We start from the raw sequence: 13,069 nt of genomic DNA on the forward strand, positions 1-13,069 counted from the left end.
ACCCCATGGCCCTCCATTCCTTTGGGGAGGCTGGCTCATCGACCAAGCCCAGCTCTCCACCCCATTTCAGTAAGGGAAGCGGAGGAGATCAACGACTATGGCTTCCATCACAATCCCAGTCATAGTTGGCACAAATAGAATCCCTAGAACTGTCCACTCGCACAGACCGCCTATGCAATACACCTCCATCCATACAGCACACCCAACATTGAAACTTCCTGCCCTCTATCATGCATGCATCTCAACTGTAGATCAGCAGTACAACACACCACAGACATTGCTGAAGTTATACTAGGTGAAGGAATGGATATGGCATTCCTCACAGAGTCCTGGCTCAACGACCACTCTTCCCCCATTCTAGACCTACTCACCCCGCCAGGTTACAACATCATCAGACATGACAGACCGTTCAAAACAGGTGGCGGGCTAGCGATCGTTCACAAAGAAGGTATGCAGATTACCACATTAAAACCTGCAGAATACCGGACCCTGGTGTACCTTGGTGTCGAGCTTACAGTCAAAAGCACCACACCCATCGATTTCACACCATCTACCATCCCCCTGGTGAGCGCGCCCTCTTCGCCGAAGAACTAACCGACCTAATAACACGTTTCTCCCTAACAGACACGAAAGACGTGTTCCTGGGTGACTTCAATATCCACTGGAATAACACAGAAGACACCACTGTCCAGAACCTATCCAACCTGCTTGAAGTAGCCAAACTCAAACAACTCTGCAATGAACCAACACACATCAAAGGAGCAACTCTGGATGCGATCATCACCAACAATGAGCTGGTCTCTCTGAGATCGATCTCTCCCATTGACTGGTCTGACCACCACCTCATTTTGTTTAATATCGACTCCCTTGTCAGATACCAACCAATACGATCTAACAAATCCAAGCACTGGATCAGGAACATCAATGAAGTCCCTATTACTGAACTTGAATCCAAGATTCATGCCCATTTACAGCTCTAGCCTACCACTATGACGGCTGATGACCTCACAGTTCAATTTAGTTCAACAATGACAGAGGTGTTAGATCAAGTAGCGCCACTCAAACCTAAACAATTGAGATCTATCAATTTTAATCTTGGTTCAAAGTGGATCTCAATAACGAACGACGACAACTCAGATTTGCGGAAAGGACTTGGAGACAAAACCCATAGATATTGCACCTAGAGCTACTTAGGTCCGCACATTCGGAATATAAAAAGCAAATCTTTAAAGAAAAGGCCTCTTTTTTCCGCTGCTAACTAGACTAGGCTAAGAATAGACCTAGAGAACTCTTCAACTTAGTTAAAAGTCAAACGAACTGCGCATCCCCACACGAAATAAAAGCCACCAAGGATCAATATGAAGAAATTGCCAGCTTCTTCACAAACAAAGTCATAAAAATTGAGCAATCCTTCATCCAAACTTCTAATCCACCTCCAATCTTAACCTTCCCCCCTGTACTCACCCTTGACCAAGCAGAACTTAACCATACCGAGGACAACCATGCCCGCTCCCAGCTGAAAAATAATGCAAATTGGTAGGACTTCAAACTTGTGTCGGAAAATGAGGTTTCAATAAAATTGCGAGCTTAAAGCCTACCTCCCTCACCATGGTCCCTCTCCCATTAACAATAGTACAAAAACTCAACCACATCATTGCCCCTTTCTGGACTAAAATCATCAACTCCTCTCTCACATCAGGCTATGTCCCAGACTCACTGTAATTAGGTCAAATCACACCCATACTTAAGAAACCAGGGGCCGACCCTAACGATCTCAACAACCTCAGACCTATCCCCAACCCCCCGTTCCTAGCCAAAACCTTGGAGAAGTGCGTTCTCTAATAACTTAACAAACATATTGATGATTTCAACCTCCTCGACACCTTTCAATCGTGATTCAGGAAAAGTTGTAGCACCGAAACAGCGATGCTTAAGATTGCAGATGATATCCACAGAGCCTTAGATGAAGGTGAAGCTTGTCTCATCCTTATTGACCTAACAGTGGCTTTCGACACAATAAATCATCCAGTCTTACTTGTGACTTTGAAGGGTCGTTCTGGCATCAATGGCATAGTACTAAAATGGTTCACCTCCTAACTTCAGCACTGCTGGCTACAAATTAAAATCCACTCCTGTGTCTCTACTCCAACACAAGTCACACTTGGGGTCCCTCAAGGCTCGATCCTCTCCCCATCCCTCTTCAATCTCTTCATGGAACCCCTTACAATCATTCTGAAACAAGCAGGAGTAAAATATCACCTATATGCAGACGACCCACAACTCTACTACAAAATCAAATCACCCAGTGACATCCGTCACCTCAATGCCACACTTACCAAGATCCAATCTTTGTTTAACACAAACCACTTAAAGCTGAACCCGGAGAAAACGGAATTAATACTGTTCGGACCAAAAAAGTAATCACCTTCCTATCCAAGACTGGCTCAAGAACTTTGATGCCCTAAACTGCTCTCTCGTCCTATCTGACTCAGTTAAGTCACTAGGCATTACCCTGGACAAGAACTTATCGATGAAGGACCACATCAAAAACTCTGCAAAAGGTGCGCTTTACTAACTAAAACACCTGAAGAAAATTAAACCTTTCATTCCCCAGGATGATTTCAAGACTACTTTACAATCCCTAGGCCTCTCTATACTGGACTACGGGAACGCCATCCTAACAGGTTCGCCAAAAGCCCACCTAGCCCCACTAAGGTCAGTCCTTAACATGGCAGCTCAACACATAACTGGGGTAAAAAGGTTTAAACACATCCCTCCACTCCCTCAACTGGCTTCCCATTGAAGGTAGATGTATCTACAAATTGACCTGCATTACACACAAAACCCTTCACTCACATTCCCCCAACTATCTAAACAGCAAATTGATAAAAGATGGAAGATCCAGAACTCTGAGAAGCTCCAACTCACTTATTCGCATCCCTCCGAAATTGGAAAAAAAACGCTTAGTCCTGATCCTTTTCTGGCAATGTACCTAGGATGTGGAACTCACTCACTATAGAACTCAGATGCAAGCCCTCCTTCCCCTGCTTCAAAAGGGACCTGAAACTACTTCTCCTCAAGAAATACCTTACCGTCCAAGTCAACGAACCTAGACTTCAATAACCTAACTGCCTCCATGCTCACTTGTCCATCAAGGATAGGTGGTTATCTGACTGTTTCAACCTCTTGAGCTTCCTCCCTCCCCTTCACTGTATGCCTAACTATAAATAAGGCTCCCTGTTTTCCGTTTTTACTGATTTTCACAGATAAATACAGACCGAAAACAATGTGTTTTCTGTCTATATTTATTTTTAATAGTGGATAAATACAAAAAATGTTTCTCCTTTTAAGTGACTCTGCGTGCTGCCTTTCATGAATTATAGGCTAGCAGCTGAGCAGATGAACAGCATGGTTAAGTAAAAAACAGGATGAAATTTCTTTAAATAAGAAATGTATGGTATAATGCTAGTATTTACCAATGGATGTATTGTTATGTAATATTTGGCAGCTTAAATAGATAAAACACGACAGACATCAAAGTAAGAGGTGCGCGTCTATCAGTTAAATAGATATTGAAATGTTGAGTTTCACAACTTAATTTATACGCAAAACACAAAATAAATATGGCTAAATACAGATAAAATAGCCAAAAAATAAATATGGATAAATACAGACGGATATGGCCAAAAAATAAATACCATAAAACCGGGAGCCCTAATTATAATGTTTTGCTTACATCTTTATGCATCCTTATGTCCTGGTATGTAATGTATGCCTAATTATGAAGTTTGGCTTATATCTTTATGCCTCCGTATATCCCGCTATGTAATGCAACTTGTTTTCCCCTGTGCATGTAAAGCGCTCTGATACCCCCGGGTCTAGCTAGCGCTATATAAAACGTATAAATAATAATAAATAAATAGCATTGCTGCCACCCTACCTCTCTGCTTGCTTTCATCCTTCTTTCCTTTTCCATCTTCTTCCTATATGCCTTACTCCCATTTATCTTTTGTTTCCTCCTTCTATACATTTGTAGGTGTGGCTTGACAGCGGAGCGGTCTGTATCCTATTGTTACTAGTATCTCTACCTCATGCTATGCTATTGGACAACTCAAAACTGTGAATCATCACACTTTAAAATCTTTATCTCATTGATGCACATATAGAACAATCACTTTTGGTTCCTTTTTTTTTTATTGTGACATGCATTTTTTTAAAACTTTGTAGTCAGACTGCAAGCCAGACATATTAATACGCTCCTTTTGTGCCATTCTCTTTTCTTACTCTCTCGTGTCAGCTCTGTTGCTATCCTTCTCTCGTCCTCTCTCTCTCCTCTTTCCTTATCACCCACTTTCTGCCATCTAGCATCTTCATTTCTCCCCCACCCTACCCGTAGCAGGTCCATTTTATAATACGCTTTCCTTATCACTTTTTCTGCTTGGTTCCACCTTTTCTAACAGTTCCCCTTTAACTTCGGACCCCATCCGTTCTCTTCAGGCGCCTGCCGCTTCCTTTACCCCTGCTCTGCCCTGCTGCTCTGTTTTCCTTGCCCGCCCTCCTTATCACAAGGTGCCCACCTCACGGCCTGAGAATGCGTCTGTTTATCAACCCCCGGTCCCGGGTTGATCACTCAGCCTGTCTTCTCTTCCTGGGCTGCTGTGTGTGGGAATCCCGCGCAATCAGAGTTCAGAGGCTCGAGGATCAACAGGGTGACATGTTTACAGGCGAGACATCAAGCTGATGGAGCATCTCACGTGTGTAAGAGCACGGTCACACCTCCCGTCAAGAGACACTCGACAATCTCTCATGAAACACATGGCATCCTCGTGGAGACGGTACAGTGCAAGGGGAGCTAACAAAGGCCCTGGTTTAGGCTTTGATGGACCAGTTACTCCTCAGACACGTGGGATGTCAGTCACGCTTGTGAGGAATACCCGCCCACCAACCTGTAAAGCAGGCCCTTTAAAACACGCGAGTCTGGGGGTATTCTCGGACACAGGTGCGCTACCTTTATGGAAATGCAAGTTCACCATCCTTGTTCAATAGCAGCTGAGCAGTAGGGGTTCTCCAAAGCAACAAAAAAAAAACCAAGAGTTAGATGTGACATTGAATGTTTTCCTCACAGTTCAGCATACATTTCCATTACGTGCGAATTTCACACAACTTGGTGGTCATGGTAAAGATGTATTTGTCTATTTTTCTATTTATATTTGGTCTGTATTGTCAAGTAATTCAGCGATTACATTGCCACATATCTACATCTTTTTGTTTATTCCCTAAGATAATATCATTAAAAAGTAGGCTTATTCGCTAATGGGGGGGGCACTATATTTTGGCTCCCAGGCCTATCTGTCAGACCCTGCTTGTGGTAGGGGTCTTTCCATTATCACTACACTAAGAAGATGGGGACACTGGAACTGGAACAAGATCACCGCCGACCAGCTCACCACCTCCCTCAGCCAGAACCCTCCCGCCAGCACAACGGACCCCAACGAAGCAGCCAACAACCTCACACAGTGGATCACCAACTGCGCAGACGACCCCTCCCAGCGGACACGGCAGCAAGAAAGCCTCTTGGTTCACCGACAAACTTAAGAACTCCAAGAAGAACTGCCGCACCCTCGAGAAAGCCTGGCGCAACGACCAGACCACAGACAACATGACTGCCCTGAAGCACGCCACCCGCAAACACCACCAGCTGATCCGCACCACCAAGAAGACAGCATTCAAAGAATGACTGAACAACAACGCCCACAACAGCAAGGAACTCTTCAGCATCGTCAAAGAGCTCTCCAACCCCAGCGCTGGAAACAATGACATCACTCCCTCGCAAGACCTCTGCGACTCACTCGCCTCGTTCTTCCACCGCAAGATCGCCGAAATACACAACAGCTTCGGCGCACCAACCATGGACCCAACCACCGAACCAACGCCCCCCACCACCACCCTCTGCGCCTGGACCCCGGTCAGCACCGAAGACACCACCCGCACGATGAACACCATCCACTCCGGATCCCCAACCGACCCCTGCCCCCACCTCGTCTTCAACAAGGCCGACTCCATCATCGCACCCCAACTCCGGGACATCATCAACGCCTCCTTCAAAACCGCCACCTTCCCGGAAAGCTGGAAGCACGCCGAGCTCAGCGCCCTCCTGAAGAAACCAACAGCGAACCCCACCGACCTCAAGAACGTCCGCCCCATCTCGCTCCTCCCTTTTCCTGCCAAAGTCATCGAGAATACCGTCAACAGACAGCTTGCCGCCTTCCTCGAGACGAACGGATCCCTCGACCACTCGCAGTACGGCTTCCGAGCCAACCACAGCACCGAGACCGCCCTCATCGCAGCCACTGACGACATCAGATCCCTGCTCGACAACGGGGAAACAGCGGCCCTCATCCTCCTGGACATCTCCGCAGCGTTCGACACTGTCTGCCACCGCACCCTAGTGCAGCGCCTCGGCAACATCGGAATCCAAGAGAAGGCACTGGAGTGGATCATCTCGTTCCTCGCCGAAGGAACGCAGAGAGTCCGCCTCCCCCCGTTCCGATCCGCGGCCACCGAAGTCATCTGCGGCATTCCGCAAGGATCCTCACTCAGCTCCACCCTCTTCAACGTCTACATGAGCCCTCTCGCAGCCATCGCTCGCCAACACAACCTCAACATCATCTCCTACGCCGACGACACCCAGCTGATCCTCTCCCTCACCAACGACCCAGCCACCGCCAGAACCAGCCTACACGAAGGGATGAAAGACGTCGCCAAGTGGATGAAGAACAGCCCCCTGAAACTGAACTCATTCAAGACGGAAGTCCACATCCTGGAGTCATCACCCTCCGCCTGGGACGACTCCTGGTGGCCCCCTCTCCTGGGCACCACCCCCAAGCCAACGGACCACGCACGTAACCTGGGCTTCATCCTGGACTCCTCCATCACGATGAACAGGCAAGTGAGTGCAGTCTCATCATCCTGCTTCAACACCCTGCACATGCTCCGAAAGATCTTCCGATGGATCCCCACCGAAACCAGGAAGACGATCACCCAGGCACTTGTCACCAGCCGACTGGACTACGGAAACACCCTCTACGCCGGAACCACAGCCAAACTTCAGAAAAGACTCCAACGCATCCAGAACGCCTCCGCACAACTCGTCCTGGACATCCCCCGACACAGCCACATCTCCGGCCACCTGAGAGACCTGCACTGGCTCCCCGTCAGCAAGAGGATCACATTCAGACTCCTCACCCACGCACACAAGGCTCTCCACGACCAAGGCCCCAAGTACCTCAACAACCGCCTGACCTTCTACACGCCCACCCGCCAGCTACGGTCGACCAGCCTTGCCCTCGCCGCTGTTCCACGCATCCGCAGAGCCACCGCCGGAGGAAGATCCTTCTCATACCTGGCAGCCAAGACATGGAACTCCCTCCCCATCCAACTTCGTCTAACCCAGGACCATCTCTCCTTCAGGAAGCAACTCAAGACCTGGCTTTTCGAGCAGTAGCGGACCCCTCTCCCCCCAGTGCCTTGAGACCCGTCAGGGTGAGTAGAGCGCTATACAAATGGATTGATTGATTGATAAGTAAATGCTCTGACAGTGGCACACGTTAACGTATTGTCTGGGGGAACGCTGAGTGCCCTCAATTCCCTACTATCAAAGACAGGGGGGAGGAGCTACGACGGCAAACAAGATGGTTGCTTAGGCTCCCGGCTCCGCCGACCTCTGTATCCCGCCGCAAGATCCTGCACAATATCCTGATTTTACGCCCAGCCCCTGCGTACATGAACAGTTCCACACTCCGAGGGTGAAATCCCGGAATTTTTATCGGCCGGTTTCACGGATTTACACCGAGTTGAAGATTGTGGCCTACTCCAGCGGTGAAGCCGGGGCCTCGAGTATCTGCATGGCCGGGTGGTAGTGCAACAACAACGGCTGAGAGACCCAGGCAGGGTCCGGTTGATCGTGGTGGAGGCTTCTTTTGCGCCCGGAATTGGCAGTGATTGTTCTCTTTGCTCAGCACTGATGGAGAGGTGACCTTGCTTGCTACTGACGGCAGGTGTGGGTTCCTGTCCCGCAGACCCAGTGCTGGCTCCCTCTGGGGTCCGGCTGATCGGGGCCCCGGCCTGCGACGTTAAGCTGGGTGATCTGGCTGTGGAGAACGACAGGTTACCGTCCACGCTCCCCCTCTTGTGATCCCTGTCTGTCCCCCCCGGAGACACCAATTCACTCGGGAGGTGATTGTTATCAGTCTCGGGCGTGAGACCATGGACCGAAATGTGTCCGAGCCATCGCTGAGGTCATTGCTGGCAGAACTCTGGGCGCTTCAATCACAAATGACTGTCTCCATGAATAAAATGGATGCAAGCCTATCTGGGATGCTACTCATTGTACCGGACCCTGCCCCACTATTAATACTACCATCTGTAGCCGTTCAAGCAGCGGCCCTTTTGACTCACTGCGAGGACCCCGTGGGGATGCGAGTATTGGGACCACCGGATGAAGCTCTGGAAGATGGTGTCCTAGAGGTCGTGAGAGTGCCACTGCACCTTCCACCGTTATTGACTTTGAGGTATTGACTGGCTTCCTACCCCCGGAGACTTGTGTTGTAGACTCTTTTTCATCTGGTGATTGTCTCCCTCCTTTTTTGGAAACGTTGCGACCCCGGGGCAAGAAACATCGGGACTGTCTTGTTGGGAGAGGGAGGCTTCCTACACCACAAGCTCCCGTGGACTTACTTGCTGCAAGTGGTAACGGATTGACTCTTGATGACTTCCCTCTCCTCTATGACTTGCTTGTATGCCTTTAGGTCTCGCTGGGGAGGGCTCGGGTGCTGGTCCGGAAGGGTCAGGGGTGAGATTACTCAACTCAGGGTAGTTTAAAATAGTATTATGACTTCGATTTGCGATGATTTGATTTAAGAGGCTGGGCGGTGTGTCACGGTGCCCCCTAATTTCTCTCATAAGGGTCGCTCTACATCCGTCTCTTTGCGATAGGGGGTGCCTGTTTCTGGCGGGGGACTAAGGGGCTTGGGGCATGTACTACTAGGCCCTCCTCCACTTTTCCTCTTTCTTTCCCTTCTTTTAGGGTTTTAGTTCTTTAGGGCGACAGGCACGCTGCTAGTGGGGTTAGGCTATAGCCATCGGCAGGGGTGCAGGGTGTGGGGTTGGATGGGGGGGGGTTTTATTTTGCCTTTCTTATTTTCTATGGCCTTTTTCTCCCTTCCCTTTCTTTCCTTTCGGGTCAGTATCGTCTGTGTTCTATTCTGATTACACTGTGTTCTGGAATTTTGTGCTCACGCTTCCTAGGTTAATCGAAAGTCCGGGTGGGCAGGATCTGGGAACCGGCGCTTACGAAACTGTATCCTGTATTGTTGTTCACTTTGATTCATAAGCATTGGCGCTAGGGTTCCTCATATTGTTGTCTCTAACGTATATCCTGTTTCCTGGCCTGTCCCCCGTCTCCTTTAGCTTGATTGTATGGCACCTGATCCGTCTATTTCTATAATATAAAATGAAACCTTTATTATATCCTGTGACCTATTCATGCGTTCCAAGACAAACTTCATCCTTAATCGCTGCTGGACCTCAGGGCTGTCGGCTGATGAGCTATGTTACACCGTGCTATGATTGGTTACACTTATGACTAGCGGCCGGCCCCTGCGGTTGTAGGCCCATACTTGTACTTTCAGAGTGTTGCAATAAAGGTTTAAAAAAAAAAAGACAGGATGCTTTTGAAGGATTTATGCAGCCAGGAGCTCAGAGTCTTTGCTGCCTACTTCCTGGCCGGCTATGCAAACTTCCCTTCCTCTTCTTTAATATTGACTGAAGAATATCTTACATAAGTTCCAAAATATTATTACACACACATCTTACACGCTCTACATAACAAAACAACATGATATATGTCCCTCCAAATAATCATAGAATCTATACACATCACATAGAATAGAATTTAAAAATAAATACTGTGTATCACACATGTAAACATGCATTTCATTCACATATCCTATACATTTTGATCAGGCATTAGAAACTCAATGTTCTTGTCAGAACACCTCTCAGAGGGCTTGGGGCATGCAGGGGTAACTGGGCCCAACCGTGGTGGCTTAGGCCTTTTACTCCTGATGTCCCTGGACCTAACCTACGATAGATCCTGAGCAACTGGGCCATGTACCCCTTCTGCACTTGACTCTCAGTGGTAGCTGTGGATGAGTAGTCAAAGGCTCCATTGGGGAGGAAAGTGTCAAAACCAGTTATTGAACAAGACACATAACTCAAAGAGCGCAATAAATCAATCTCTAAGCATTCACCATAAGGATTGTTTGGACTGATACAGGGTGCCCACTAGAATAGTGAACATCACATATCAGGCCAACTTCTCACAAATGACCCCTCTCCCAGCAGGGAGATTAGCAGGCCTTGGTCCTCAGTCCTGGTAACAAGCAGAAGTCTTGCAGAGCTTCCCTTCTCAGACAAACTGGCTGCTTTACATATGACACATTTTTGGGGGCTCAGCCTCCCTTTCCTATAGTCCATTTCCAGATACTAAAGGTGATTTAGGGTCGGGGTCTTTAAAATGTAATGTTCTTATGAAGGACACTTCTCTTCTCGCTCTTCCTCTTGACACAGGAGAGACTCCAAAGCTGATAATCCCAAAACACAGGCCGTTGGAGTGACTAGATGTCCACCACAGTGATATGTACATCAAATGTTTAATCCTGGACTCCTACCTCTACTCTTTATGATTTCCTTATCAGCTCATCTCCTTCATGAGATGTGTCCAGGACCTTTCCTTGTGACTGCTCACTGAATCAAAGAGCACGCTTTGAAGTGAACAGGGGACTCCAGTGTGTCCCACTCCAGTGTCTCACCCAGCTCACAGGAATACAAAAAAATACAAATCCGTCTGGGGGGATTCCTCTACCTCCTCATGTCTTCACCAGGCAGGCTTGGGCTTTCTCAAAATGGAATTCAATGTCCTCTAAGCAATGTAAGATTACAGGCACACTTACACTAAGTGCATGCACACAGCACACACACTAACCAATATGCATTGTGTCACCCAGGCACACATACATTCAGCACACACATTCACTCTGTGCACACTTCTCAGTATGGTAGACTTTCTGTATTGTGCCATGGTGTGCTACTTGCAAGCATACACACTGCTAGCACAAGCATTCACTAGGTACGCGCTGCACAACACTTCACCCTTCGTGTATTACACATCTCACAAGTGCACATACACCCCGCACATGTATTCACCACACACGCACTTCACAGCACTACGTCTCTCATGTAATGTATTCCTTGCAGGTATACATACACCCAATGCATGCACTCACCATGCATGCATTGCACAGCACTGCTCTAGCCCCGTACAGTACCCTTCCCAAAACACATATAACCAGTGCAGAGTCAACAAATCTGCACTGCAAAGCGCTTTACATTTAATTGATTCCAGCCAAGGATGACTTGCGGCACACAGCAGGGGAACTTTAAAAAGGTAGGCCTCAATTCAGTGACACAGGTTGCTCCTGCCTACTAATCCCCAACATGGTATGCCTCCACCGCCACACTTGTGCTACTTAACTCTTGGTGAAGGCAGTAACCTTCCACCACCATGAGGGATGGACCTTCAGGTCCAACAAGACTACAATCAGTGATACTGGCCTATGTCTTGTCATGGCATACAAGCATGATCTGTGTTTGATTATGACAACAAAAATCAGCTTTATACGTCTGTACAGTTGGGTACTCGGGGCAGGTGGTCGTGTCCATTACCATGCAGGAGAGTTTTATTTCCTAACATTGATGAATTATAAATTTAGTTTATCTGCCATGAATGTCAGTGTGTTCAAAATCAATATTTAAATCTGGAATAATGCCCCACAGGTGCCTTTGATATAGAGCTAAAGCACATTTACATTACTTTTCCATTATTGTTTCTTTCACCTTTTTGATTGATGCATTCCACTAAAAGTTTGCATTGGGAGAAATAAGTATGAACTGGTTACCCCAGAGATACAAAAAAAATAGAGTTATTGTAAAAGACAAATTGAGAACAATAGATACATAACATTCAAGCCATGAAAACAATCATTGACACTGTGCCTTGCCTCAGAGTCGACTGGGGTGAGTAGTTGAAAAGTGTCAGCACTCCATCCATCATCTTGTTGTGTTTGCCTTGCCGACACCAAAATACACAAGAATCAAATCAAACAGAGGGCCCTAATCTCAGAAAAGTACCAAGCATTGGCATAGCCAATAGGTCTCTCCTCTGGGACCTTATAAGTCTTTAGCTATGCAGGATATTATCCTGGGTGGTGTGCCACCAGGAATTTTTGAGCTTTGCAACAAATAAACACAATGATGAACACATGCATACAGGTGTGCTCAATTTCACTACTCAAAATGACATATTTTTATCTCCATATTAATAATCCTCACCCTCAGTTAATGTTTCCATCTACTGCCAGTGTGTTTATGACACAATCACAGTTGACAAATTCAAATATCGAAGGCTTTCACCTCCAATAAATGGACATACAACCAGCAGAAATCTTTTGCTGTGACCAGGTAAAAGCACAGCCTTAAAAATGAAGGCCTCAACGGGAGTGGTCCGATCCGGCCTATAGGCTCGAGCTTGGGGAGCTGGGCCTCGCCAAAATCCAACCCTTTCTATATGGGGCTCCGATTCCTTCACGACTTCTTGAAGGGACGCGTTCTGTGTTACTGGCTTGGCGGGCGGCACTGCGTCACATCCACTGGACACACACACACTGACTCATTGCACAACACTGACCTGGCTCAAGGAGGTGAACGGGCTCGGGGATTTGAAGCTTGAGACCTCATAGGCATCACGCAGCTGGGAGACGTTTGGGTGGGGGACCACATGCGCTCTTTCGAAGATCTCCAAACCAGGTACTCGTTGCACCACTCACAATTCTTTGGCTACCTTCAGCTGCGACACGCCCTATGCCTACATCTTACAACGGGTACGCAGCTGCCAGACCACAGCCTGCCCGAAGCCCAGATTATGTTCAGGGACCTGGGGAAGGGTGGCATT

Source organism: Lissotriton vulgaris, chromosome 11, assembly GCF_964263255.1.
Source record: "Lissotriton vulgaris chromosome 11, aLisVul1.2, whole genome shotgun sequence".
Taxonomy (NCBI): domain Eukaryota; kingdom Metazoa; phylum Chordata; class Amphibia; order Caudata; family Salamandridae; genus Lissotriton; species Lissotriton vulgaris.